The 26,188-nt window shown below is 42.4% G+C and overlaps 1 long non-coding RNA gene across 1 annotated transcript in view; it reads left to right on the top strand.

Moving 5' to 3' along the window:
* The window catches only part of LOC309370942, a 45,844-nt gene that overhangs the window by 7,083 nt on the left and 12,573 nt on the right, over positions 1 to 26,188 (top strand). The window contains exon 3 of the long non-coding RNA XR_014168749.1: positions 8,628 to 8,744. This is a non-coding gene — a long non-coding RNA (uncharacterized lncRNA). The remainder of the gene's footprint in view (positions 1 to 8,627; positions 8,745 to 26,188) is intronic.

Below are 26,188 nucleotides of genomic sequence, written 5' to 3'. Positions count from 1 at the left end.
ATTCGTCTTGCCGCTTCCCCCCAGGAAAATCTGATCTTTACCACTGAATTGGAGCAAACGTCAGTCCCAGGCTTTCCATGAATTGATGTTTGTTCAAATTCTGTTAAAGAGAGGGTTTTCCTGGGGAAAGCAAGGGACAATTGGGAAACTGTTTCTGGGCACAGGGTAAGGAGAAGTGTGGACGAGCCCATAATGTACTCACCCACACAGTTCCTGTTTCCTTTTTACTTCTTCTTTTCTAGTCTTGCCAGCACAATGACCCTTTACAGTTTAGGCACCACCCAGTTAGCTCAAAGGGGCTTTTAAGACGCTTCAGTTACAACAGGGTTCCTCTCTTTTACATTGTGTTCCCCAACTGGGACTATAAACTCCTTTCTTTCTAGGTTACACATATGTCTTTAAACCAAAAGGGTTTATAATCTACTGTATTCTGTTCTACTGGAAACAGATAGGAGATGGGATTGCATGCCTCCTAAATGGAGGAAGACAGTTCCATCAGCCAGGAAGTTTGTTTCTAAGATGTTCATAAAGTATAGAGAGACATCTCTGGCAATGCTCTCTAAACCTACAGACGTTTCCTACTGTATTGCTTAAGGCCTGGTTTCACGGCACACACCGGTGGCATGAATCCAAACCGAGGTTTTACTAAACATTTCTTCCCACAGCTAATTTTGCTCCAGCATATGTTATTAAACAAAAAAACACACAAGCTCACTTATCCTGAAATATGTGGAAACACATGTAAAACGGCATTGAAAGTGTTTGATATAGGATGTTGAGCTGTAATGTTAACCATGAGGGAACATTTCGCATCAACGTCTGGAATGTCATTCCCAAGAGGCTGTCAACCTCATAGGCCTAGAAACTCAATTTGCTCAAAATTACAGGTGAAGAAGTAGAAATGCTGAGATTGTGTTTCTTGACATCTCTACTGGGCTTCCACAAAACAGTTTCCTAAAACACTTTTAGCTTTAGCCATGTGCAGTTAATTGTAATTCTGTAAACCACGGCACTCCACAAAACAACTAGCCATAAAGCAGTGTGACAGTGAATGTTACAGTGTGAGTTTCACAGACAACGTAGCATGAACAACATTCAACAACCAGATTGAATGCAGTATTTGTGCATGATGGCTCTCATTCAGTAACTCATATTGCATTGGCACTGCCTGAATGAAAAGCACTATTTATTTTTATGCATGCAACTGGGAATGATTTGAGGTCTTTATGTTTGGCAGGCAGTGGCTGAAAAGTTTGAGAATCTCAAACGTGTTCTGAACCACAGCTGTGATGAGGAAGCTATAGACCCAAGGCTTGCCTGCTGCTTCTCATGAGGTTTTCCAAGCCTTTCTTTTGGTTCAGATAATGGAACTCTTCCAACCACGTTTCCTTGAACATTAATAACAGCTAAAAGAAGCTGTAGGCATTCCATCTGCCTGTGCAAGATAGATTCTATAGGCCAGACAGGAATTTTGTTCCCAAGCAATCCCAAAATCAGCTCTGCAAAATCTGGGCTTGCTTAAAAAAGGTTGCCTTTGTTCACTGACCAGCTCCGTAAATATATCAAAGAGCATAAATCCATCTGCAAGAGTCTGGTAAGAATCTGTACTTGATGGTTACCTTTGGATTTCTGCTCCAGCAGGTTCAGGTTTTGGCTCTCTCATGTTTTACCTACGCAAGATCAAAAAGTGAAAATGTAAAATTTCTGTCATTCACCCTGGGCACATCTCTTTTAGTCAGCCATTTCTTTAATAACAATCACAACAGCAATAAGGTATTCTTTTAAAAACAAACAGCAATATTGATACATTCACCCAAAATACAGCCATTTATTTAATAACAGTTCTAACAACAATAAATAAATTTAAAAAAACTGAAACACCAGCAATGTTGACATATTCTGCAAGAATAATTGTCAAACACCTAGGATTCATTTGGACACTTCATATATGTATGCTGTCCTGGTTCAAGGCTAGGAATAAAATATACCTTGTTGTGACTTATGGACTCCCAGCCTCAGCAGTTCAGTAACAGCACATAAAATTATGTATGTAAAATGCATGTACAGTGGTACCTCGTGTTAAGTACTTAATTCATTCCAGAGGTAAGTTCTTAACCTGAAACTGTTCTTAACCTGAAGCACCACTTTAGCTAATGGGGCCTCCTGCTGCCGCCGCGCGATTTCTGTTCTCATCCTGAAGCAAAGTTCTTAACCCGAGGTACTATTTCTGGGTTAGGGGAGTCTGTAACCTGAAGCGTCTGTAACCCGAGGTACCACTGTAAAAGCATTAAAGGAGGGCAGGGTGTGGTCTGTGGGGAGAGAAGTGGTTCTGAGGAGAGTGTTGAGTTCCAAACAGAAAGGCCAGGGCCCTGGGCTTGAGGTTCCTGCCCCTGAGTAGTTGTGGAGTAAGGTTTAAACTATCCTTATGGAGGGGGGGGGGAGGCTAAACATGTGGGTTTGCCCCACAGAACTGGCACCACTCCTCCCAGTGGAGGGTTGATTCTGTGGTTGGGATCTATCCTGCCCTAGTAGTTGGGTCTTTTAAAATATTCCTCCTGCAATGCAGGAGCCACTAGCAGAAAAATGGCTTAGTCACAACTCAAGTGCTCCTCTTTTTCATAGCAGCATATTATTTACCTACTTATTTGTAAAAAAAAAAAAAAAGCGTACTGCTTAATATAATAAAAAATATTTAGATGGTTTACATAAAATGCAACTTGAAATTCAACAACGTTCCAAAATGAAACTAGATAAAAATAAGATAAAAACCAAACATATCAGTGTATGTACCACAGAATAAAACTCAGCAATGTACAAAATTAAACATTAAAGAGTCAGGCTTGAGTCACGTTTTTGACAGGAATCTAAAGGTCATTAGTGTCTTCTTAAGGGAGGATGGTCCCTCCAGAGGGTCAGTACCGTCACTGAGAAAGCCTGCTTCCCCATTATTATCTGCTGGTCATGGAACAACCAGCAGGGTTTCCTTGAAAGGTTTTAAACATCAGCAGAAGAGGCAAGATGGTAGGTAGGTAATCTTAGTCCAAAATTGTTTATAGGGCTTAAAACAACCAAACCTTAAATTTGTATATTTAGCTAAAACTAATAAGGCAGTAGTATTGGTAAAGCTGAAGGCCAGGATACCATTAACACTCCCCAGGTAGCTTTTCTGTAGCAGATGGTCCTCCAGTCAGATCCAGCATTTTCAAACAATGATTTTGCAATAGCCTAGATTCCTCCTTTGCGTGCTGAGAAAATAGGTTACTACTACACTGATGTTTGCATTAATTGACTTACACTGTAGTGTGGATGAGCATGCAGACCTCTCCTTGCCAACAAAATTGGTAAGACTCAAAAGTATTTAACTTTAGCCAGATTATATCTATAGAGTAATGAAACTGTCATTAATCTTAATTGAGCCTTAACTGATATCATAACTAGCAATTCTCTTTTGGGTTTCACAGGAATTTGGTAATTTATAATCTAAAAAACCCCAAATGCATTTACTTCTTAGGAAATGCATAGTCCCACCGTAAAATGTACATTAACAATTAGTTTGGGTGGTACTGATTGTGCAAGTACATTACTGTACATTTTTAAAAAGGTATCTTGATATATGGGTTCCCACATTATCTGGCTCCAAGATTTCTCCAAAATCATGGTTCCATTTATTATCTACATGATTTTAAAAGTTTCCATTCTGAGTGGCACCCAGAGGCCTTGTGGTAGTAGTGACTGAGAACTTGGGGGGGGGGGCATCTATTCAGGGCCAGGGATATTTCAGAATTGTGGGAGAAGGTTTAATCCAAAACACAATCACCAGAGGATTTACCAGAGGATTTATTCAGGGAAAAGCACACCAAAAAGTATCCAACAATATAGAGATCCAGTAATTTTTTTTATATCAAAAAGATCCTTCCTGTATACAGAAGAATTTGAAGACTCTCAACAGGTTTCAAGGCCCAAGGAATTTCATCCATATGATCCCATGGAGATGTGTGCTGCTATTCCTGTACATCTTGAAAGGAACCTGCTATCAGATCCTTTGCTATTTTCTCTCCATATGGCCCTGCTGAAAGGCATGATATTTCATTCCACTCCAGCCCATGCACTCCAAATATTTCAAGACACTTGTGCTAACATACAGACTCACAATTATGCTTAGATAAAAGCAAAAGGAAGGAAGGAAGGAAGGAAGGAAGGAATCTATGTGTGCAGGCAATCCTTAGCATAGAAAGAGGTTCCCAATCCCTTGGCACATTTAAATCACAGTATTATAATGGACCAAGTGGAATTATGGTAAAAAATTGTTTGACAGTGTCACTAACTTATCACAGCAATGGGTGCCATTTTTCCATATATGCCATATTTGAACTCCATCTTTCATTCATTAACAGAGGTTGTTTTGACTTAATCTCACAGTAGCCCTGTGAATTCATTTAAGCTGAGGCTCTGTAGAGAAGTTCACATCCTGGGTTTCCAACATCCAAACTAGTGATGGATTTTTATATGAGAGTTTCTATTGTAGTTGGAGTGGGGAGAACCACACATTTTCCTTGTCCTAGAAAACGGTTTAAATTATTTTTTACATTATGTCATGGTAGGTTTAGAGGACACATTGGTCAGGAAGGTAAACAATAACTTTATTGTCTTGTCCCAACAAGACCACAATAATCACATAGCCCATACTTAGTCATATCTATGGAAGTGAAAAGACTATCTAGTGCTGCAATCCTAACACCATTTACCTGGGAGTAAACCCTAATAAATTTAGTAGGACTTACTTTTGAGAAGACAAGTTCTGAATTATGCTGTAAAACAAACAAGGGTTACTTTCTTATATGTTGTAGAAGATCAATTTTAAGAAGCAATAGTATAGTCAGCAATCAAAGATCACACTGTCCTCCTGGCAAATGCAGGACAAGTTGTACACCTATAGGAATTTGCTGGTGAAATCAATGCAGTGTGGCCTGATCTCCTTCAGCATATTGGACAGGGGTGAAACAAAGGTTGACCTGGATTGGAACATATTCTAGAAGGATGAAAATGAGGTAGCTGATGGGAGTGAGGGATCAGTGTAACAAAAAATGAGAACAGATGTATAAATACATATTCATTTTCTACAATCCAAACCCTTATCCTGTTACAGAGTGTTGTGGCGTATCTTCACTGCATGATCCCAAACAATTTAGGATCACATTGTGAATGTGCTAGCATCATAACATCATGAAGTGACTCAGATTTGGCTACATTACAATTTCACTACTTATTTATGAGTGGCAAAATGGAGGGTGGAGTGAAGGAAGAGAGTGTTCCCAAATATTCTCATGTAGAATTTTCAATCAGTTGACACAGAATTAAACTATACTATTAGTTCATACTGGTGGTTGAAGGAAGCAATGAGCTGAGAGAGGAAGACTGGAAGGAGCTGTGGCCAAGTCCATTACTTGTAATAACTGGACCCACAGTTGCACATGAATTTCTTCATGAGGCTGTGGGGGTGGGAGAGGTGTTTTCCCTACTATTCTTTAGGGTGAATGGACACTGAAATTCTCCCAGCAATTCTAGGGGAGCCTGAAAAACAAAATTATATGAAAACCAGTTTTTTTAAATCCAGCATATACAGATGCAAGATTCTGTGTGAACAAGTAATGCAGATTCAGAGATGCACCTTTGCTTTTACTGGGTGCACATTTTGTGGGATGCATCTCATGCTGCTTTTGCTGGATATGTATTATGGTGCAGATGGAAAGGCACATCCCAGTCCAGGGCCACTAGTTGTAGTACAAAGTTCCTTGTGCATGACTAGAGTTGGATTAGACTCCTTAACTTGAAGTAGAGCCACTCTTGTATTCCTCCGTGCATTTGCCTTCCTATTGCCTTCATTTTCCCAACTTCTTTTTAAAGGTATTTCCCCCTTCTAATTTTGCCCTTTTTCTTTGGTCATGCTGTAATAATCAGCAAACACAAAAAACTGCTGAATGTTTTAAAACTCTTTTTTTTTAAGCACTTCAACATTCATTAACTCATTCTTTCATTTTCTGGTTGGACAGTTTGCACTGCTGGTAACCCCTTGCACCTCTGATCAAGCTTGGTTGACTTTTTCATTCTTCTACTTTTCCATGCTTCTTGTTAGTTCTTAAGTGTTTTCTCCTCATTGTTTCCTTTCTCCTTTCTCCTTCCTTCCTTCCTTCCTTCCTTCCTTCCTTCCTTCCTTCCTTCCTTCCTTCCTTCCTTCCTTCCTTCCTTCTGCTTCTTTTTTCTATGTACTATTCATGATTGGTCTGCTTTACCAATATTCAGATCTTGATCATGTTTAATTGGTGAGTGATTTTGGAAACAGTTTGGTGTACATGTAAAATGCCACTAGCATATACTGTATCTCAGTGACTGGCAACTGGGTAATCCCTATTGAGCCTTGGTAAGTCATTGTTTTGAAGGCTAGCCTACTTTACAAGGTTGTTGTGAAAACATTGAATAACCCCGATGTTCCCTATCTTGAATTGCTTGGAGGAAAGGCAGGCCATAAATGTGGTGGTAATTATAACCATTAATGGTAGTAAATAGTAGTATAAGTTCCAAAATAACATACTAGGGCAGGAACTACCCTAGAGTCAAATAAAAGGATCCACATATTGCCTTGATTTTTCTCTGAAATTCTAATTCATCACAGCAACTGTAAAAAATTAAAAATTGGAGGACATCTTGCATATGGTGGGTCTCCTTTTTCTTTCTTTCTAGTCGACTCTGATAAAATAGGTTAACCCCTGCCACGGAAAGATTTACATCACATTGCCGACACAAAGATGCAGAGAAGGCTGATACAATAAGAGCTGTGTGCTCAATATGAGACATCTAAGCAGCAGAAGCAGCTGCTACCTTATCCCCTGCTAGCAGCTGTAAGCTGGAACGACTTCAGTGGACATCTCCATGCAGACGGCAAGAAATCTCTTACTGGAAGGCTCTGCTGCCCATCTCCAGCCTGACATTTCTAGAAGCAACTGACCCAGCCACTTACAGGGAAGATATGTGGCCAGAGCCTAGAAGGATGAAGAAGGGATAGGGTTTAATACTTTGGCTGAAACTGCAGCTGAAACAAGTATCCACAAATGTTTGAAACTCACTGAATTTTCTAGTTTTGTTGCCAGTGATTTCTTCAATTTGACATTTGAAAGTGAAGTGTAAACTTGCATTTTGAATGTGATATATATCCTATAGATTTGTTGGTATCTTTTTGATTGTTAGCATGTTAAAGGTAAAGGGACCCCTGACCATTAGGTCCAGTCATGACCGACTCTGGGGTTGCACGCTCATCTTGCATCTTAGCATGTTTCTAATATGAAACAATGACCAGCCTGTTGTGTGAAGGTTTGGTCATTGAGTCAAAAAATGCAGCCACATCAGTCCACTCGTCAGTATCAATCACTGCCTTCTTCACTTCCAAATTCAAGAGAAGAGGAATCCAAGTAATTCAAACACTTTTCCTTCAAGAAGATGGCCACAGGAGAGAATCACCTGTTAGCTTGGAAGTGAAAAATGGAAGAGTAGTATTCATCTTAGACTGCCCTGAGTAGCTTCCTAGCACGAAATTAATTGCAGAGCTTCACCCCAGTGCCACTCAGCATTGTCCACAGATAGCAGATTCCCATGTCCTGGCCCAAATGGCAATGCTGCTTATTCAAAGGGTTGTCAGAACTGTGTTTTTATCTTTTGGAAATCCAGCCATTAGGCCAGCTTGTCTTAAATTTCAACATCAGAACGATTTGGCTTGAGACCTGTTCTGAGGAAGGAGAAGAATTCATCACCAGAATTTTATGAGCAATTGTTAGATATGTTCACTTGTCTGGGACTGCAGACTTTTGTCGAGACAGGGCTGGAAGGCAGAGCCAGGGCAGACAGAGCAGAAGCAGAGTCTGGAAGTATCCTGCTGACTGAATAAGAGCAAGCTTAGAATCTACCAGATCAGAATGCAGGGATGGAGCTGGTGCGGAACCTGGTCATGGGTGGACAAAAATAAGGAAGACGTATATCTGTCCAAAGGTGCTGTAGACGGCTATTGTATTCTCAGAAATGACCTCAGAAATGTTGGGTTGTACGGATCTTTTTCTAAGGATATTACCTACCCTTTACCCTAAGGTCCCAGGGTGGATTACATAAACTCAAATACCTGTCAAAACCTCGTGAAACCTTATAGGCCATGCTAATAACATCCCATATAGTATGACCACTCCTGACTGCCCACGCTTCCATTTGCTTCCTTTGCTATGTCCTTAATTCTGAGCTCGTGTGATCTCTCATGCCTACTAGATGCTTCATCTTTCTTTCCAACCTGATATGACTTCTACCAACAACGCTTTGCCCACCTGCAGTACCTTCCTGCTCTAATATATGGTTTCCCACTCCTTGCTGCATATAATGTGCTTGTTCAGCTCTCTAGGCTGCCTTTCTCTGAAAATTCAGAGCTGTCATATGTGATAGTGACAGCGTGGGAGGATGGAGGCACAATGTTGTAAACCAATTTTCATCCGGCTATAACCACACTGGTTTTGTAATCATAAAAATAATGTCACCACTGAAAATGTAAATAAAGTGTGCAATGTTAAAATGCTTAGGCCTCTCTTTTACTTTAGCACTGCAGGGAGGGTCCAGGTGTTATTGTGCACAGAAGCAAGCCCAGGATCAGAACTGAAGACAGAGATGAACAAGCGCTCCCTCATGGCTTATAACACCCAGGATGATCTTTGAAGGTACAGTGAATGGGTTTTAAGACTGTGTCCAGGAATGCTGGAAACGATGTGGCTCCCAGATGACATTAGCAGCGTTCCTTGTCCCTGGCTTTTCTTTGCGAACAATGCTGAGAGTAATTGAAAACGACTCTGGTCCATTAGCTGTGAACCTCGTAGCCACCACGCCTGTCTTTTGCATTATCCTGGAGTGCAGCTGTGCTCTGCCAAAACCTTACACTTTGCTGTCAGAAAAAGAAGGATCTTTGATAAAAGACTAAGTGTTTTGAGGGATAGGAAGTTTTTACTAAAAGTTGTTTTCAATTTCCTGAGCTAGCTATCCATTCCCATTTCATTCTTGGGTTCCTAGGCAGTCTGTCTTTAATGAAATATACTCTTCTTTTCCCTCGTTTTGTGTTCACAGAGAGATAGACTGTGCCCCCAGGCAGGTTCCCTCTCAGTAGAAGACCTATGATCTATAGTTTGGAGGGGCCAGGAGTCTGATCCCGCTGCAACAGTGTCCCCAAATGCAGTACTTTTCCCAGAGGAGCAAAAGTTTGGCATTCACTTCTGTAGAAGAAAACTGCAAACCACTGAGAAGTGGGGGAGTATTTCCTCCTGCACTTTTTTCTTTCCCTCTGTTGCCGGCACAATCGCAAACTTAGTCCATGTTCTTTGTCCCTCCTCCCATCGAAGAATCAATGAAAGTGAGAGCCCACCTTCATAGCTTGCTAATGAGGGTGGAAAGTTAGGTCTGATGTTTTGATTCAGCCTTATGTTTTATATATGTGGCTGGCAAAATGCCTGTAAATTAGATAGATTAGGGTATTATGTGTCAGAGGAAGATTTGTATTTTGCAAGCAGACCTGGGGGTGAAATTGGATTGGCGTGTGGGATCCCTGAAAGTGGGACCTGGGAAGTCAATGTCAAAGCAGATTTCACCTTCCACTGTATTATTTTCAAGTACAGTGGTACCTCGAGTTAAGAACTTAATTCGTTCTGGTGGTCTGTTCTTAACCTGAAGCACCACTTTAGCTAATGGGGCCTCCTGCCACTGCTGCACAATTTCTGTCCTCATCCTGAAGCAAAGTTCTTAACCCGAGGTAATATTTCTGGGTTAGCGGAGTCTAAACCTGAAGCATATGTAACCTGAAGTGTATGTAACCTGAGGTACCACTGTATAACACTTGTATAATGTGGGTTGTGCTGTGGGTTAAACCACAAAGCCTAGGGCTTGCTGATCAGTGGTTCAAATCCCCACAACGGGGTGAGCTCCCATTGCTTGGTCCCTGCTCCTGCCAACCTAGCAGTTTGAAAGCACATCAAAGTGCAAGTAGATAAATAGGTACAGCTCTGGCGGGAAGGTAAACGGTGTTTCCGTGTGCTGCTCTGGTTTGCCAGAAGTGGCTTAGTCAGGCTGGTCACATGACCCGGAAGGTGTACATAGGCTCCCTCAGCCAGTAAAGCGAGATGAGCGCTGCAACCTCAGAGTTGTCTGCGACTGGACCTAATGGTCAGGCGTCCTTTTACCTTTACCTTTTTTATAACACTTTAGTGTTCCCCATTGGATGGTTGACTACCATTCATCTGTACGCAAGAAAGTTAAAGGTTGTGTTTAAGGTAAGGATTAATCTGACCATGTTGATGGGTGATCTCAGTAATCGCAGCTGCTGAAATTTTCATCACCTTCTGTCTGCAGAACCGCATCTTGGCTGTTGGTGGAATGCTTAAAACTCGCCCACCATAGGAAGCCAATTATTCCAGTGTAGAATATGTTATACTACAGGGATGGGGAGCCTGTGGCCTTGCATCAGACCCAGCCAGTTTGGTCAGTTGACATGGATGATGAAAGTGTAGTCCACAAGTCTCCTGGCTATATTGTACCAAGTGACAGGGGGCTTCATAGTGCTTGTGAGATAGTTTATTTGTTTTCTACAACTCTTTTTTTCTCAGCAAAATGTTTTACCCCAAAGAATCTGAAGAACAGTACACAGATTTTACATGTGCATTTTTATTTATTACTAGTTCCTTTTCCTTTCTACTGCCTTTTTTATTGGTGCTTCATTCTTCTGTTTCACCTTTAGTTCTACTTTAATCTTGGTGTTGTTATTCTCAGCCCACTCCCACCTGTCCATCTTGTATTGCTTCCATCTTGTCCTTTCCCTTCATTCTGAGCACTTGATTCTAATTGTGTAAGTTTTTGTATATACTGTATAACTATCATTACCCTTTAACTGCAACATTGTTTAACAACCAAAATACCTTTGTTGGCACCAACCAAAATGTCACAGAAGTGTGACAAGCTTTTGAGTTCTCCAGCCTTCGTTATCAGGCAAGATAGGAGTGAGGGGGGCGAGAAGTGGGGTGCGGGTGGGGAGTACAAAAATTAGGCTGATGTTGTCATGAAGTCAGCTTAGAGATAGTTCCAAGATGGAGATTGCAGTCTGAAGTCTCTCCCAGGTGCTATAGATATCAGGTTGCACACCTGGGAATCTGGGATAAAGAAGCAATAGCTGATCCCCAACTCTGAGAAATTAAAGTCTGGCTTGTAACACACAGGTCCCTGGGTTTGGCAGACAGCGGGAGTAAAGTGAAACCTGGCAGTCTTTAATTTAGCAAGGCCAGGGATTAATTTTGGATGATGTCCTAGGTAAAAAGAGTCAATTGAAGTCAAACAGTATTATCTAGCGGTTGGAGGGGATGTAATCCTCAAAATGAAAAGTCCACATGGTGGAAAATCATCTTCCTCTGGTTGTAGGATTCTGCCTGAATGGCTAGTTTTGTATTCATCTATGCACATAAAGAGCAAAAGTAGCTGTGTTGATCCGTACACAAACCCCCTCCAAAATCTATAGTTGGACTATGCCTTTTTGGGGAACCTACTAAAATGTCACAAAAGCATGGCAAGCTTTTGAGCTCTCCAGAAGTCTTCATCAGGCAAGATTCTACAATAAGCAGGTAGTGAGGGAGTTGAGAAGTGGGGCAAAGTGCAGAAATTAGGCTGATGTCATGAAGTCAGCTTGTAGATGATTCAAAGATGGAGTTTGCAGATAACCTCCATCTAGGTTATGCACCTGAGATTTTGGGATAAAGAAGTAATGGCCCCTCCCTATTTCTGATAAATTAAAGTCTTGAGTTATTATTATGTTATCTAATATTTAAATGTTGTTTAACATGGCTTCTACTTTCCATCATGAAAAATGAATTGATACACACAAAAACACATACAAATATCCCATATACAGTACTGGTGTTTAGAAGTGTGCTTTGATACATTTTCTGAACAGATTGTCGGTACTTTGATGTTCTTCAGCATTTTCTCACTGGAGAATTTTTTTTTCATTTTTGCAATTTTGCCTGTTAAAAAGTCTCACCACCCAGGATGATCAGGAAGTGAGATCATTGTGCCGCTCCAGCTGGAGAAGATGACCATCTCTGTGACCTCTGATTGCAGAGGGGTACGTTCTGGATGAAATCAAACCCAGACACCACCAGGGGGGAAAAATGCAAGTTCGGTTCCTGCACTTTCCCTTTGATGCAGAACAGTGAAGAAATGGGTTTGGAATCATCTTCCCTATAATGAACCAGAATTTGGCTTTGTTTGGAGCAATGATCCCACTTTGACTAGAGTTCTCAACCATCCATTCATTTTTATCCATTTATTTTTTTCTGTGTTCTGGCAGGTAACCTGTAATGAATGAAAAGCCATTGAACTCTACCTTACACACAGCTCTGCTCATTATCATTCGGAATAAACCCTGGCTCTGTAGCTGACCAACCAGTAGTGAAGAACAATATTTTTACAATCTAAAAGGTTGGCATCCTCTTATTTAACTGAAAAGCAAGAAAATGAAGCTTATGTTTGTGGAGAGGTGGCTTTTGTGGAAGAATGGTGGCCACCAGTGAGAACTGCCATTTTCTCCCCATAGTGCCCTTATGAGCAATGGCACAGCATGATGTAGCATCACTTGGAGGGGCATTTAAGTGGTGAGGGGGAATGGCAGTAGACAAATGGTCACCATCAAAAGGAGTTATGCCTGCAGAGTGTGGGGTGTGGGTAAACAAACTGAAGTTCAATCCAGATAAGACTGAGGTACTGCTAATGCAGGCATTCCCAAACTCAGCCCTCCAGCTGTTTTGGGACTACAATTCCCATCATCCCTGACCACTGGTCCTGTTAGCTAGGGATGATGGGAGCTGTAGTCCCCAAACAGTTGGAGGGCTGAGTTTGGGGGTGCCTGTGTTAATGGGTGGTTCCCTAGACTAGATGGATGGGAGGTTACCTGCTCTTGATTGGGGCACACTTCCTCTGAAGGAGTGGGTATGTAGCTTGAGGTTACTCTTGGAGCCTTGGCTGTTGCTTGAGGCTCAGGTGGCCTTGGTGGAGTGAAGTGCCTTCCACCAGCTTTAGCTGGTGGCCCACCTGCATCACTATCTGCACAGGAATAGCCTAACTTCTGTCTATGTTCTGGTAACCTCGGTTAGATTACTGCGATGCATTATACATGGGGATGACTGTGAAGACTGCTTGGAAGCTTCAAGTGGTACAGAATTCAGTAGCCAGGTTGCTCACTGGGGGAATGTGGTTTGAACATATTACACTGATCCTGGCTCGACTGCAGTGGCTGCCAATAAGTTTCTGGGCCCAATTCAAAGTGCTGGTTTTGACCTAAAAAAGGTAAAGGTACCCCTGACAGTTAAGTCCAGTCGCTAACAGTTCTGGGGTTGCGGTGCTCATCTCGCTTTGCAGGCTGAGGAAGCCGGTGTTTGTCTGCTTCCGCAGACAGTTTTTCCTGGTCATGTGGCCAGCATGACTAAGCTGCTTCTGGAGAAGCCAGAGAAGCACACGGAAACATCATTTACCTTCCCGCCGGAGCGATACCTATTTATCCACTTGCACCGCGTGCTTTCAAACTGCTAGGTTGGCAGGAGCTGGGACTGAACAACAGGAGCTCACCCCATCGCAGCACCTCAAACCGCCGACCTTCGTATCAGCAAGTTCAAGGGGTTTAAACCACAGCGCCACCTGCATCCCTGAGGGTTTTGACCTATGAAGTCTCAAATGGCTCAGCACTGCAACACCTCAAGGACTGCCTCTCCCCATATGAACTGGCCCAGACCCTGTGGTTATCATCTGAGACTCTTCTTCATGTGCCTCATTCACGAGAGGCCCAGAGGGTGGCAACATGACAAAGTACAATTTCTGTGGTGGCTCCCTGTTTGTGGAATGCTCTCCCCACGGAGGCTGGTTCTATAGGGCTGTTTTCTCTGGCCTGGGTTCTCAGCCTAATAGTTGCTCACTCCCAGATTGATTTGCATGACCTGAGACTCTTACTGCTGATGATATACTACTATCAGCAGCTTCAGGTCTTTCCTCTATTGAACATTAACTTTGCAAACAGTGGTTTATGACTACTTCCTGTTGTGCTTGTCCCTTGTAATCAGCAGTGACTAATCACTGACAAACTCCATTATTGTTGCTCCTTGCCTTACCACTGCGCTGTGAGCCATTACTGTTCTTCCGCTGCCTTTTATGCTGCTTCACAGAACATCTGTTTCCAGATGTTCTTTCTTGAGTCTAGTGAATACAAAGAAAGTCTTGCATTAATATATTTACAATAGTTTGAGATGTTGGCCTGCTAGTTATTGACAGCAATGGATCACCTAAACGAGCCAAGACCTCTCATTTCCCTACAAACTACAAGGGAAAAAGGGATATTATTTGCACTTAAACATGGTATTTTGTGACAAAGCCATGGCTCCATATGGTTAGCAAAGCAGATTGTTGTTGGCAGTACAGTGATGTTTGTTAAGAGAAGCATAGATTAGTCATCTAAAGGCCATGTACACATTCACTCAGCAGCACTACAGCTGCTACCAGAGAGGCCCATAAGAAAGCGTGGTGGTGAAGTTTGTTGGGATAGAAATTGAAATGCTGGGGTTCTAGGGAACAGGCAGAAGAGATTATTTATCCCATTTGTATCATTCCCTTGCTCCAAGATGCTTAGAGTTGTAAACATACAACTTATATCTTTTCATGCTTACAACAGCCCTGAGTGATTGTAAAAAAATTACCGAATGCTATCACCTGATTTATTTCAGGACTGACTGGAAACCATGGCCAGTCCAGCACAGCCAACTATACCTACTAGCTATTAAAGATTCATACTGGCTACAAGGGTGGTTCATTGCTCTTTGACTGCGCGCAGATATCTTGTTCTCATGTAGGATTTGGAATGAGCTGTTTGTAGGCACACTCTCTCCTCCCCTTCCTTGCTGTGATGGGTGATTGCAAACCATTGTTTATTCTTGGAGATTTATAGCCTGGCCCATAGACCAGTCAGATGATAAAGACCCAGTGGTATCTTTCTTCCCTTCTTTCTCCTTGTTATATATATAGAGAAAGGCATGTTGGCATGTTACCTAGAAAAGGGATGCTTGTGGATTCTGTTGACTGATTGGGATGTCCACAGACTAATGTGTGGACTAGAATAAAATAACTCTTTGGATTTTACACTTATCTGAGTGTTGTTCTCAACTTAAAAATTGGCAGACTAGAATGGACCAATCCATCTTACCCAGAAGTGATTTTTAAAATTTAGATTATTAATAGGCTATTTTTCCATAAATACATGCATTAACATTTACATATCTGTTGTGTGTCACTACCCTCCTTACCCACTTTGCCCCATGCTGCAAATGGTATTGATCTTATTATCGGCAGTTGGAAACCATATGTGATTACCATTTGCCAAACCATTAGTAGTTTAGAACCTATGATATTTTATAGCTCCAGACAAACCAGGAACGCAGCAAATATTTTATGCAGTGACAACTTTCTCATTTTGGAAAACCGATATTTAGAGCACAACTGGCTAACCTAGGGTGGGTGGGAGTTGGAATACATCAACCTTTGGAAGGCCACTTGGGAAACCCAGCCGGATGGGCGGGGTATAAATGATTTAGAGCATGATGATCAGCCCTCCATACTGATGAATTTCTCCATTAGAAATTAGAAATTTTGGACTGGTGAAAACCATCTGCTAGCATTGTAGCCATCTATTTATCTTTTCCCAGCTTTCAGACACAGCCATTCCCAGTCCCATTTCAGGGTCAGGAACAAACACTCCTGCCTTGTACTTCATATTTTTAGGAAGATCCACACCATGGATCTTTCTGCATATATCAAAGAGTCAGAAAGTGATTCCAAGTTCCCTGGGGGGTGGAGAATGTCCCCGGAGGCACTTTATTAAACAGGGCAGCCCTGATAATTCAAAGTATACCAGTTGGAAGAGGTCTGCAGCTAAATTAGTCCGTTTATATTGGCACAGGATTATAAGACTCCTTAATGCCTTGTGGATAAAGAAATTACCCGCCCTGCACATCTGCAGCCAAAGCTTCTCATTTGACCTAAACTACGCTGACATGCAGCAACCCGCGCCTAGAGAAACAGCATGACATGGCCAGCAAATGAACTGATGGAAGAGAGGATGGAGGTGGCTGGGAGGCAGGAAAAAGCAGTTATAAACTCATTCAGGCATCTTGGCTGTAATACCTGTATCCCAAATCAATAGTGAAATATGGAGAACTCTCTCTGGTTAGTTCTGAGGTATGAAGGCTACACATATGGTAGCCGTTTTCCTTTGTAAACATTAAGGATAAAGTTTGGTTCATATGCAGCCCTCACACTGGTAGATTGGGGTAGTGGGTGGGGAGGAAGAATGCCAGCAACTGGCTTACTTAAGCCATGGCCATGGCTATGATGGAATATTCAAAATACTTTTATTTACCCAGGCATTTTAATACGTTGCAAATCTCAGTCTCCTTTTAAAGGTCTTAGCTGCTGTTTTGTAAACGTTACTTTGCATTATGATATAAATTTTTGTTGTATACTGCACAGAAATCCCAAAGAGGTTGAAGGGTGGCATAAATGTTTTAATATATACTTAAGTAGTGGTTTGGTTTAGGAAACGATTAGCATATTTTGGCACAATTGGTAATTGTCTATATAGTACTGAAAATAGATGTCTCTGTGTGGTTAGCCTTCCAAAACAAGGCAGGCTGTAAACTGAAACAAATGCATGGTATAATCCTTAGTACATGCTGAACATCCTATAAGTATAGAACCAGTTACCAAAATAAAACTTACTGTGACAGTTTTGGCATGCAGTAATGGTTATGTGTATACACTACAGACTTGTCAGGAGAATCTGAAATTGAATAATTTATGCTGTGAACACACTATATCTTTAACACTTATTATTTCCCTCAAAGAATTATGGGTACTGTAGTTTGTTAAAGGTTGCTGGGAATTTTAAATCTGTGAGGGGTAAACTACGGTGCCCAGAATTATTGAAAGAAATAATGTGTTTCGAATGTGCTTTGAATGTGCTTTAAAGGTATTGTTTGAACACAGCTATAGAATGAATTGTTGCAGACAAGAAGGGCAGACCTTGAACACTGTATTACCATATTGGCCTGAATATAAGCCTCACTTTCCCCCCAAATTTTGACCTTGAAAAGTTAAAGTGCTGCTCTATTCGTGACCTTACGGTATACAGCCAGGAGCTTGGGGCAAACAGCACCAGCAGCGCAGCAAAGCGGTGCCCACCGGGAAGGGAGAAAGCAAGGAAGGGGGAAAGCCGCCAGCAACACAACACGGCAACCCCCCCCCCCCAGTATGCAGCCAGGAGCAGTGAGGAAGGGAGCGGCTTATATTTGGGTGTTTTTTCTCTCCCCCTCCAAGTTTAAAGGTGCAGCTTATATTCGGGTCAATACGGTACTTCAGACATTCACTTTCAAATCCCCAGTTCCATATTTTAGGGTATCCTTGAGGTTACAATCCTAACACCATTTACCTAGGAGTATGCCCCACTGAATTCATCAGGACTTACCGCTGAGGAGGCATGGTTAGGATTGAAGTCTTAATGTACAACACTCTGATCAGTTCAAAAACCAGCATCTGTTCCCTCTAGTGACAGGAATTAGACATCTCATAGACCTATCGTCATTACTGAAGAAGCATTAGGAGTTTGCAAAGAAGTGAGATTAATTATTTGAACTGTCACTACAGAGGATTCTGTAAAGGTAACTCACATCAGAATAGCCTTTTCTGGGCATGGTACCCGAGGAACACAGACTGAGGTATATAGAGATGAAGTTCTAGAGCTAATATCCAAATTAAATATAAATGTGTATTTGGGTTCACATGGCATATAGCCAGCATGGTGGGGCTGCACCTCACTTGACCTCCCTTCCTCCTGCCAAGCTGATGCTGCACACCAAGACACACATGCAGCTGATGGTCTTCTAACAAAAATATGGATGCTATCCCTAAAATTGACCTCATTAAGTGGAGGATTAGAAGGAGTGGTCAAAGTAACACCTGTTTTTAAAAGGAATTCAAGGAGTGTCTGGAAATTACAAGCCCAGTAGCTTAATATGCGTAACAGATAAATTGATGGAAAGTGTTTTAACGCTAGAATTCAAGCATATAGAGGAATAAGCCTTGCTGGGGCTTCTGAATGGTTTCTACAAAGGGGAGTCCTATCTTGTTAAGCTTTTTAGAATTCTTTGAGTGTGGCAACAGACTATTGGTGAATCACCACTGGGGAGCCACCAAAGACTCCTAAATAAACCTAGCAATCAGAGAGCGAGGCCTCTTATAGATTGATAGCTGGATCAAAAACAGGATGCTGTGGGAATAAAATAGGAAGTTTTCACAATGAAGGGAAATAACCAGTGGGGTCTCTCAAGGACATGTATTGGGAGTGATGCTGTCTTTCTTATTTATAAATTATCTAGAGTCAGGGGTGAGTGTCCAGATGATAACAAATTATTCAGATTAGCGAAAACCCAAGCAGACTGTGTGTATAAAAATCCAAAAGGATATCTCTAGAGTCCAGACTTGGTGAATGAGTAACAAAATGGCAGATGAGATTCTATGTAGGTCAGTCTAAAAGTAATACACACCGGAGAGGAAAACCATAACTCCATTTATACACAGATAGGATCTACGTTGGCTGGCAAATCAGGAAAGAAAACCAGGGTGGATTCTATCAAAGAAAAGAGCAGCAGTAATACAAAAATAGCAACCCAAAATCAAATACAGCATTTGGAATTATTGGGAGGGAGACTGAAAGCAAAATGGTCACTATCATAATGCCTTCACATAAGTCCATAGGTACTGGGGGGAAAATTGTTGAAAGAAGAATAGATGTTAGAATGATCAGGAGCTTGGAGCACTTCCCTCCCTGTGAGGAAAAAACCCGCTAACACCCTAAGGAGATCACAGCAGGGTACATTTATTCCTTTCTATGCCCATTTTCCTATCTCCCTGACATCCACAAGAGGCAGTCCACACTCATTGATATTTGGGCTGGTTTTTTGGGGGGGAGGGGGTGGGGTTGGTATTTGCTGAAGTCTCAATTTGTGATTCCTAGAGTGGATTCAAAGAGCTTTGCCCTCTAGACCGCATGAGGAAATTACAAGTGAACAGGGGTACCAACCTGAATAAAATATTGGGGGTGGGCAGATAAACTCCACCCTGCATAACTGATCACAAGACATGGCACACACACATCATTTGAATGGCAGTGCCCATCACTTGGGGGGGGCAGCCCCATGAAATATTTTATTGGGGGTGGGGACAAGGGACCTCAGCCCCTAGGAGTTGGCTCCTATGTAAGTGAAGTACACAGAGATTCTTCTCAACCCATCTTAGGGAATTTCAGTTACTGATCCCCATGATTTGCACCAACAGAAGTTGTACCATATACAGTCATACCTCCTTTTGCGTCCAGGATCCGTTGTGGAGCCCCGGACACTCAACAAAAGGGACGCTCGACAAAGCGCTGCTCTGTGCATGCACGAAGCACGATTTAGCGCTTTTGCGTGTGCACGAGCGACAAACCCAGAAGTAACCTGTTCTGGGTTTGCCGCGGATGTTGGACGAAATGGACCCGAAATGGGACGGACTCAAAACGAGGTACCACTGTACAGCAAATAAATTCAGAATTCATCTGCATAACTTCTTGTCCTGCTTAGTTCATGGTCTGAGCCACTCAGCAGAGATTCTGGCAGACCATGTTTGAACTTTGACCATGTAACCCAATCTGGTGCTCTCCAACTTCCATCAGCCTCAGTCAGCTTGGCCCACAGTCAGGGATGATGGTAGTTTTAGACCAAACCATCTAGAGTGTACTAGGTTTGGATCTAGGTTGCTCAACCCATCCGCTTGACCTACCAGTTTGCCTCTTTGCTCTTCTAATCCCATTGTTCACCAGTGTTTCCAAACTTTTGTTATGCCTAATGAGATAAGATTTCAGAGTGGAAAAGTAACTACTCTTAACTCTCATCCCATGTCCATCCCATGTTATTGCTTGAATCATTGTTCTAAGCAAGTTCAAAGCTGCAACTCATGCAGAGGACAGCCCCCTCTGTAGATGAATACTATGAACTCACAAGAGCCTTTAATTCCTTATTTCATTTATTTCTTGCAACACTGTAGCAGTTTTTCTCATGATACACTTTGGGAATTACAGGATTGTGCCCATCCATAGTTCCATATTGCAATTGCCATCTCTACTGCAATTGCCATCCTTTTTAAGAGAGAGCAATACTAATTTACTATCCGGAGGACATATTGATATCATCAGACAGGAGCTTTCTGTGAGCTGATATCTTTATAATCAACCAGCCCTTTTGTCCATCTGCACTTCCTTCTTCGTTTTCCATCTTGTAGGAAGAACCTCAGTGTGGAACCTGGACAAGAAAACAAATTGTTAGGGACCAGAATAGATTGCCATAGAACACTACCAGGCACCCCAATCTAGTGTGCCTTTTCATGGATTGCATTTGTATATTTTTCTAAAGCTACATCAGGAGCTGATCAGGACTAAAAAATGGGGTGTGATTGAATAAACAAATGAAGATTAATATACTGCATAACAATGTTAACTGAGCTGGATCCATAGAACCTTTAAAAAAAAAATCAAAGCACCGACCGCAAAGATCAGAAGAAATCTACACAACGTTCTTCAAAAATTAATGCACTTATTCCTTGCACCTCATCATGTGTTAGAAAGACTCAGATATATATATGAAAAGCTGTTGAAAGAAGATATCTGTTAATAGGAGCATGTTTGCAAAGCATACCAAAGGCACAACATTCATTTGAGCTGTTAAATGACAAGGAACCCATTAGAAGAAATTAAGAAAGGATTTCCTGTCAAGCAGACACTAAAATCTCATTTTAGAAAACAAGTGGCTTGTGAAAGGAATATGGCTGTTCAAAGAATAAACACCGTGTGCTCTTGGGTCCTTCAAAGGTTTATTTGACGGAAGGGTAACAGATCTCTCTCGCTCTCTTCAACTGGGTCCCAAAAGGTCCATTTCTTCAAAACACTCTGAAACTGAGCTCAGGCTGGAGACAAATATGAGTTTCCTTTGCCAGCAATTTCCAGCACAGACTGCACGCAAAATGTTCATTTAAACTGTGTAAATGACAGGCAAAGAGTCAGAAGGGAGCTCCATTTGAGAGGCCAATTTTCAGCATGTGTTTTAGTAAGCACGCTTCACAGTAGCCTCGGGCTGCTTTCTTTCAGTGTGTCTATATGAGGTAGACTGACCCCAAACCGTGGTGCCTACTGGGACATTCACAAAGAAGGCACACATCCATTAAGGATCTGTGGAGTCGTCGTCTTTCAGAATATGGGCTATTGACTTCAAATAGTTACTTCAAACTGTCTACCTTTAGGGAACCTTTTTCACATCATCAGCAAACAAATCCTTGCATGTCGGCAGCACATCTTGCACCATGCTCTAGGGTGCACAATCAGTTCATTTGGGACGCTTGTCTGGCCTGATCTGTCAGTTAACTGGGATAAAACCATTGCATTGTTCTGCCAATCCAGTATCCTGGACACTCCACAGGATCCACTTCTAACACCTTCCCTACTGCCCTGGACTCTATTTACGTGAATTTATTCTCATAAATCAGGACATGGTAATAATAATAATAATAAATAATAAAATTTTATTTATATCCCTCCCTCCCTAGCCGAAGCTGGGCTTAGAGCAGCTAAGAGCCTGCTGACATTTTAATATTACCCAGTGCCCCAAGTGGAGTGGGCATTTTGGGAATTAAAATGGTGTCTGGTTCCTAGATCCAGGTGTTGTTGTTTAGTCGTTTAGTCGTGTTCAACTCTTCGTGACCCCATGGACCAGAGCACGCCAGGCACTCCTGTCTTCTACTGCCTCCCACAGTTTGGTCAAACTCTTGCTGGTAGCTTGGAGAACACTGTCCAACCATCTCATCCTCTGTCGTCCCCTTCTCCTTGTCCCCTCCATCTTTCCCAACATTGGGGTCTTTTCCAGGGAGTCTTTTCTTCTCATGAGGTGGCCAAAGTATTGGAGCCTCAGCTTCAGGATCTGTCCTTCCAGTGAGCACTCAGGGCTGATTTCCTTAAGAATGGAGAGGTTTGATCTTCTTGCAGTCCATGGGACTCTCAAGAGTCCCATGGGCTGCAAGAGATCCAGGTACTTGGCCCTAATCAGAGTACTGGTGTCATTTGCCATCACTACCTGGTAAGCTCACTTGGCTAGCCTGTTGCTGTTGGAGGATGCTACTCAGAGGGTACTCAGAGGGTACTTCGCCAAGGGCCTCCACAAACCTGGAGCTAGCTTTACCACACTGTTACCTCTTGTTAAGTGGCCATGTTTGTATGCTGCACTAAACTATGCTTTGTTTATTTATCTGATCTCTATACAACCCTTCCTCCCAATCAATAGCCCAGGGCGGTGTACAACATAATTAAAATACCATTACAAAAAATTCCAGGTAAAAATTGGGACATTTAATTCCTGAAGGACCAGGTGAATACAGGAGTCTTTAGCAGGCCTCTAAATGTCTACAGTGAGGGGAACAGCCATATTTCTTCAGGGAAGGAGTCCTAAAGTATTGGTGCCATCACTAAGAAGGCCCTGTCTTCTCTAATCACACCATAACAATGTAGCAGCATGTAGCTTCAGCTATAGTACATCTTCAGAATCTTCTTCAAGAGTAGTCCCATATAATGCACACTGTAGCAGTTCGAACATGAGGTTATCAGAGCATGGGTTATTGAGGCCAAGTTGGACAGATCCCGGAAAAGCTGTAGCTGGCACACTAACTAAAGTTGGGCATAAGCACTATCTGGTGTTTCAATCAACATGGAAAACCAGCAAAGGGTTTTCAACCAACATGGAATGCTTGGGTAGTTGTGGCACATAACATTTGTTAGTCTTCTCATGTGCCACAATAGTTTTTGTTGTTTAAACTTAGGAAGAGTTAGCATTCACCAATCCATCCTTTCTTTTGGGTTTACTATTGGCTCCTGGCTATGCCTTTGGATAAGCAAGCACTTCTTCTGGAGTAGATTATTTCCATTTCTCAATGTTTCCATGGTAACCTGCAACCAGCAAGCCAATACCTTCCTCCTTCAACATACACGATTTGTCTTTCCCACCCAGCTCACCTTACTTCACCTTACTTCACCTTATGGAACTGCCTCCCCGATAAAAACCTATGATTTTGTATTTATGGCTCCATAACTTGCCTTAGGTTGTAGCTGACTAAAGTTATAATACTCTATTGACTCAACCTGGCCACTTGCCTGTAGACCAGAGCTCACTGAGTTCCTGCCTGTTGGCCAAACTCCTGGCAGAGCCACATGGATTTTCAATTTCAATTCAGCATTTTCCAAATATTACTGCTTCACAGGAATAATTACAGAGCGTTCTCATGGAGTTTGACCATTATGTTGGAACTGCTTCTGAGTAGACTCATGAACTGCCAAATTAATTCCTGTAGCATTGAAGTTCTGGAGAATGGCTGGGAGGAGATGTGCAATTTCAGGACCTGCAAAGTGAGTTCTAAGGCAATTGTATCCAACCAAAGAAGTCTGTTTCCATTCCCTTACCAGCTACTGTCAGAGAGAAATTTAAGGGGTTCTTACTGTTGAACTAAGATTTCTGAATCTCAGTGTTACAGAATCTACAATTCATTGGCTCATACAAAGCTTACACCAATTATTGTGTCCTGGGGGCAAACAGAGATTACAACAATGCCCATTCTTCCTCTTCCTCTTCCTCTTCCTCTTCCTCGTCCTCTTCCTCGTCCTCGTCCTCCTCCTCCTCCTGTTATTTATTTTTCAGAGGCAAATGGAGCCATTGGAACCATGCTGTTTCCTTCATTTAATCTAAGCTCTAGGTCCTGGCCTTTAACAGGCTAGAGTAAAGGATGCAGGAGCCCTGTACCATCCCTGTGTCAGAGACCAAACCTAATTAATCTCTACCAGCATTTCAGAACATAAGAACAGTCCAGTCTAGCACCCTGTTCTCACAGTGGCCAACCAGGTGCTCATGGGAAGCCTGCAAGCAGAATCCTAGCGCAACAGAACTCTCCCAGTTGTGATTCCCAGCAGCTGCTATACAGAAATGCCCTGCCTCTAGCAACAGAGGTAGAACATAGCCATCATAGATAGTAGCCAAGAGAGCCAACACTCATCCACAGAAGCTGCACCTAAATCCTGCAACTGTACAGAAATCATGGCCATTCTATTCTTCATTCTGGAAAGGTGTCTGAAATTTTAGTCAATCCTACATACTGTAATTACTGTCCCTTTCTGACATTATCCCTTTTAAGCATCCTCAGCTCACTATGAAATTCCTCTGTAGTTTCATCATAGTATAAGGGGCCATAGCCTACTTTGCATAACTGTTAATCCGTCCTATGAACTTACTATTTTTAAACGAGGGTTTACATATCTGTACTCCGGCAAACCTAACCGAGAAGATTTGAACCATTAGCCTGAAGTTACATCCCCCACACACGTTCTCCAGAATTGCAGTTTGGTTTCCTTGCTGACATGAGGAACATGCTTCACATGTGTGAAATGCCTGAGCCAAAGGGATCCAGACATATCAGCAATGAAGCCACAATACAAAGAAAGGAGCCGCAAAAAAGGATTCAGGACAAATCAACTGACTGAAAGCACTTGGGTGACTGAACTATCCAAAGTTCTTTAGATCCGAAATTGGTCCGAAAACAGCAGACCTGTCTGGAAAGAGCAGACCAGGAGGATGTTGCTTGACTTCCACAGATGCAATGAAATTCAAAACAAACCCACAGACGTAATTGCCCTCATGTGAGATGGGTGGGTGGGTAACACAAGTCCTGCCCCTCTGCTTTATAGTCACTTTCCTGCAGCTATAAATGACTGCAGTGAGTGCCACTTCAAAGAGAAGCTGATGAAAGGCACTTGAGGGACCTGTGGGGCTTTGGAGGAGGTGGGAGCCTAGTATCCAATCCCACCCAGCAGTTTTGCATAAATAAATAAATCATCGGCAGAGAAAGGGAGAGCAGAGGAGGTTGCTTTGGGAAGCCGTGCAGCCAGCATATCTGAGACAGAGAGGAGAGGAGAGAAGAGAGAGAGTGTGTGTATGTGTGTCATATTACAGAGAAGTCAGGAACAGCCACAGTACAACTCCCAATCATTTGAGAATTACCTCTCTCTAATGGGGACCTCCATGCACAATCTGTTGCCTGCTCTGCTAAGGAACTGAAAACTTATCAAACAAAGAGGGAGGGAGGAAAAACAGAGACAACAAACGAGGCTGAAAGACAAACAACAACAACAACAGCCCTGATCAGATTGTTTTCCCTCCCCTCCCAAAAAAACCTCCAAAACTTTTCTGGAGTTTGATTTTTCCCCTCGGAAGGGGAAAATTCTTTTCCCTTCACCTTTTGATCCCTATACATTTTTGTTTGGTTTTGTTAGCTGTCCTGTTTTTTTCTTCCTTCAGTGGCATTTGGGATTCCCTTGGACGGTGCTCTTTTCATGCGTTCTGGATTGTACTTCTGAGAGGAAGATTGCAGCTTTATTTATACTATATTTATTTATTTATTGCTTCTCAGGCCAGGGAAGGAATGGTGGTGGAGGAGAAGGGCTGGAAGGGGGCTGCTCCTGGTGCCTTGGAGAGCGGCTGCCTCACACATCCCAGGACAGGAGATGGGGAAAGATGCTGTAAGATACCTCTTCTGCTGAGCTCTGGGCTGCCTGGAGTATCTTTACTTTCTTTGGTGCTCAGCCTCCTGCTGTACTTCAGGACGTCGGACCTGCAATCCAGGGTTTCAGATTTGGAGGCAGACAGATCCGCTCCGCTGCCTGCCTGCCTCTCCGCAGACCAAATGGAGACAGCTATTTTGGGAAGAGTTGACCAACTGCTTGCTGAGGTCGGTGCTCTTTCATTTTCACAAATATGTTTAAAACCCTCTGTCCTAGTCTTCTTTCTGCAAAATCCAAGCTTCTTGTGGAGTTGTTTTGGCAAATGATACACCAGAGTCTCTGCTGTTGCCAAGCACTGTGAAACGTCTCCGATCCTTTCTCTGGGGCTTGGGATTTCACTTCTGTTTGACAGCCCACGAG

The sequence above is a fragment of the Podarcis melisellensis genome, assembly GCF_964234715.1.
Source record: "Podarcis melisellensis genome assembly, chromosome: 5".
Taxonomy (NCBI): domain Eukaryota; kingdom Metazoa; phylum Chordata; class Lepidosauria; order Squamata; family Lacertidae; genus Podarcis; species Podarcis melisellensis.
This window is presented reverse-complemented; position numbering and strand designations above follow the sequence as displayed.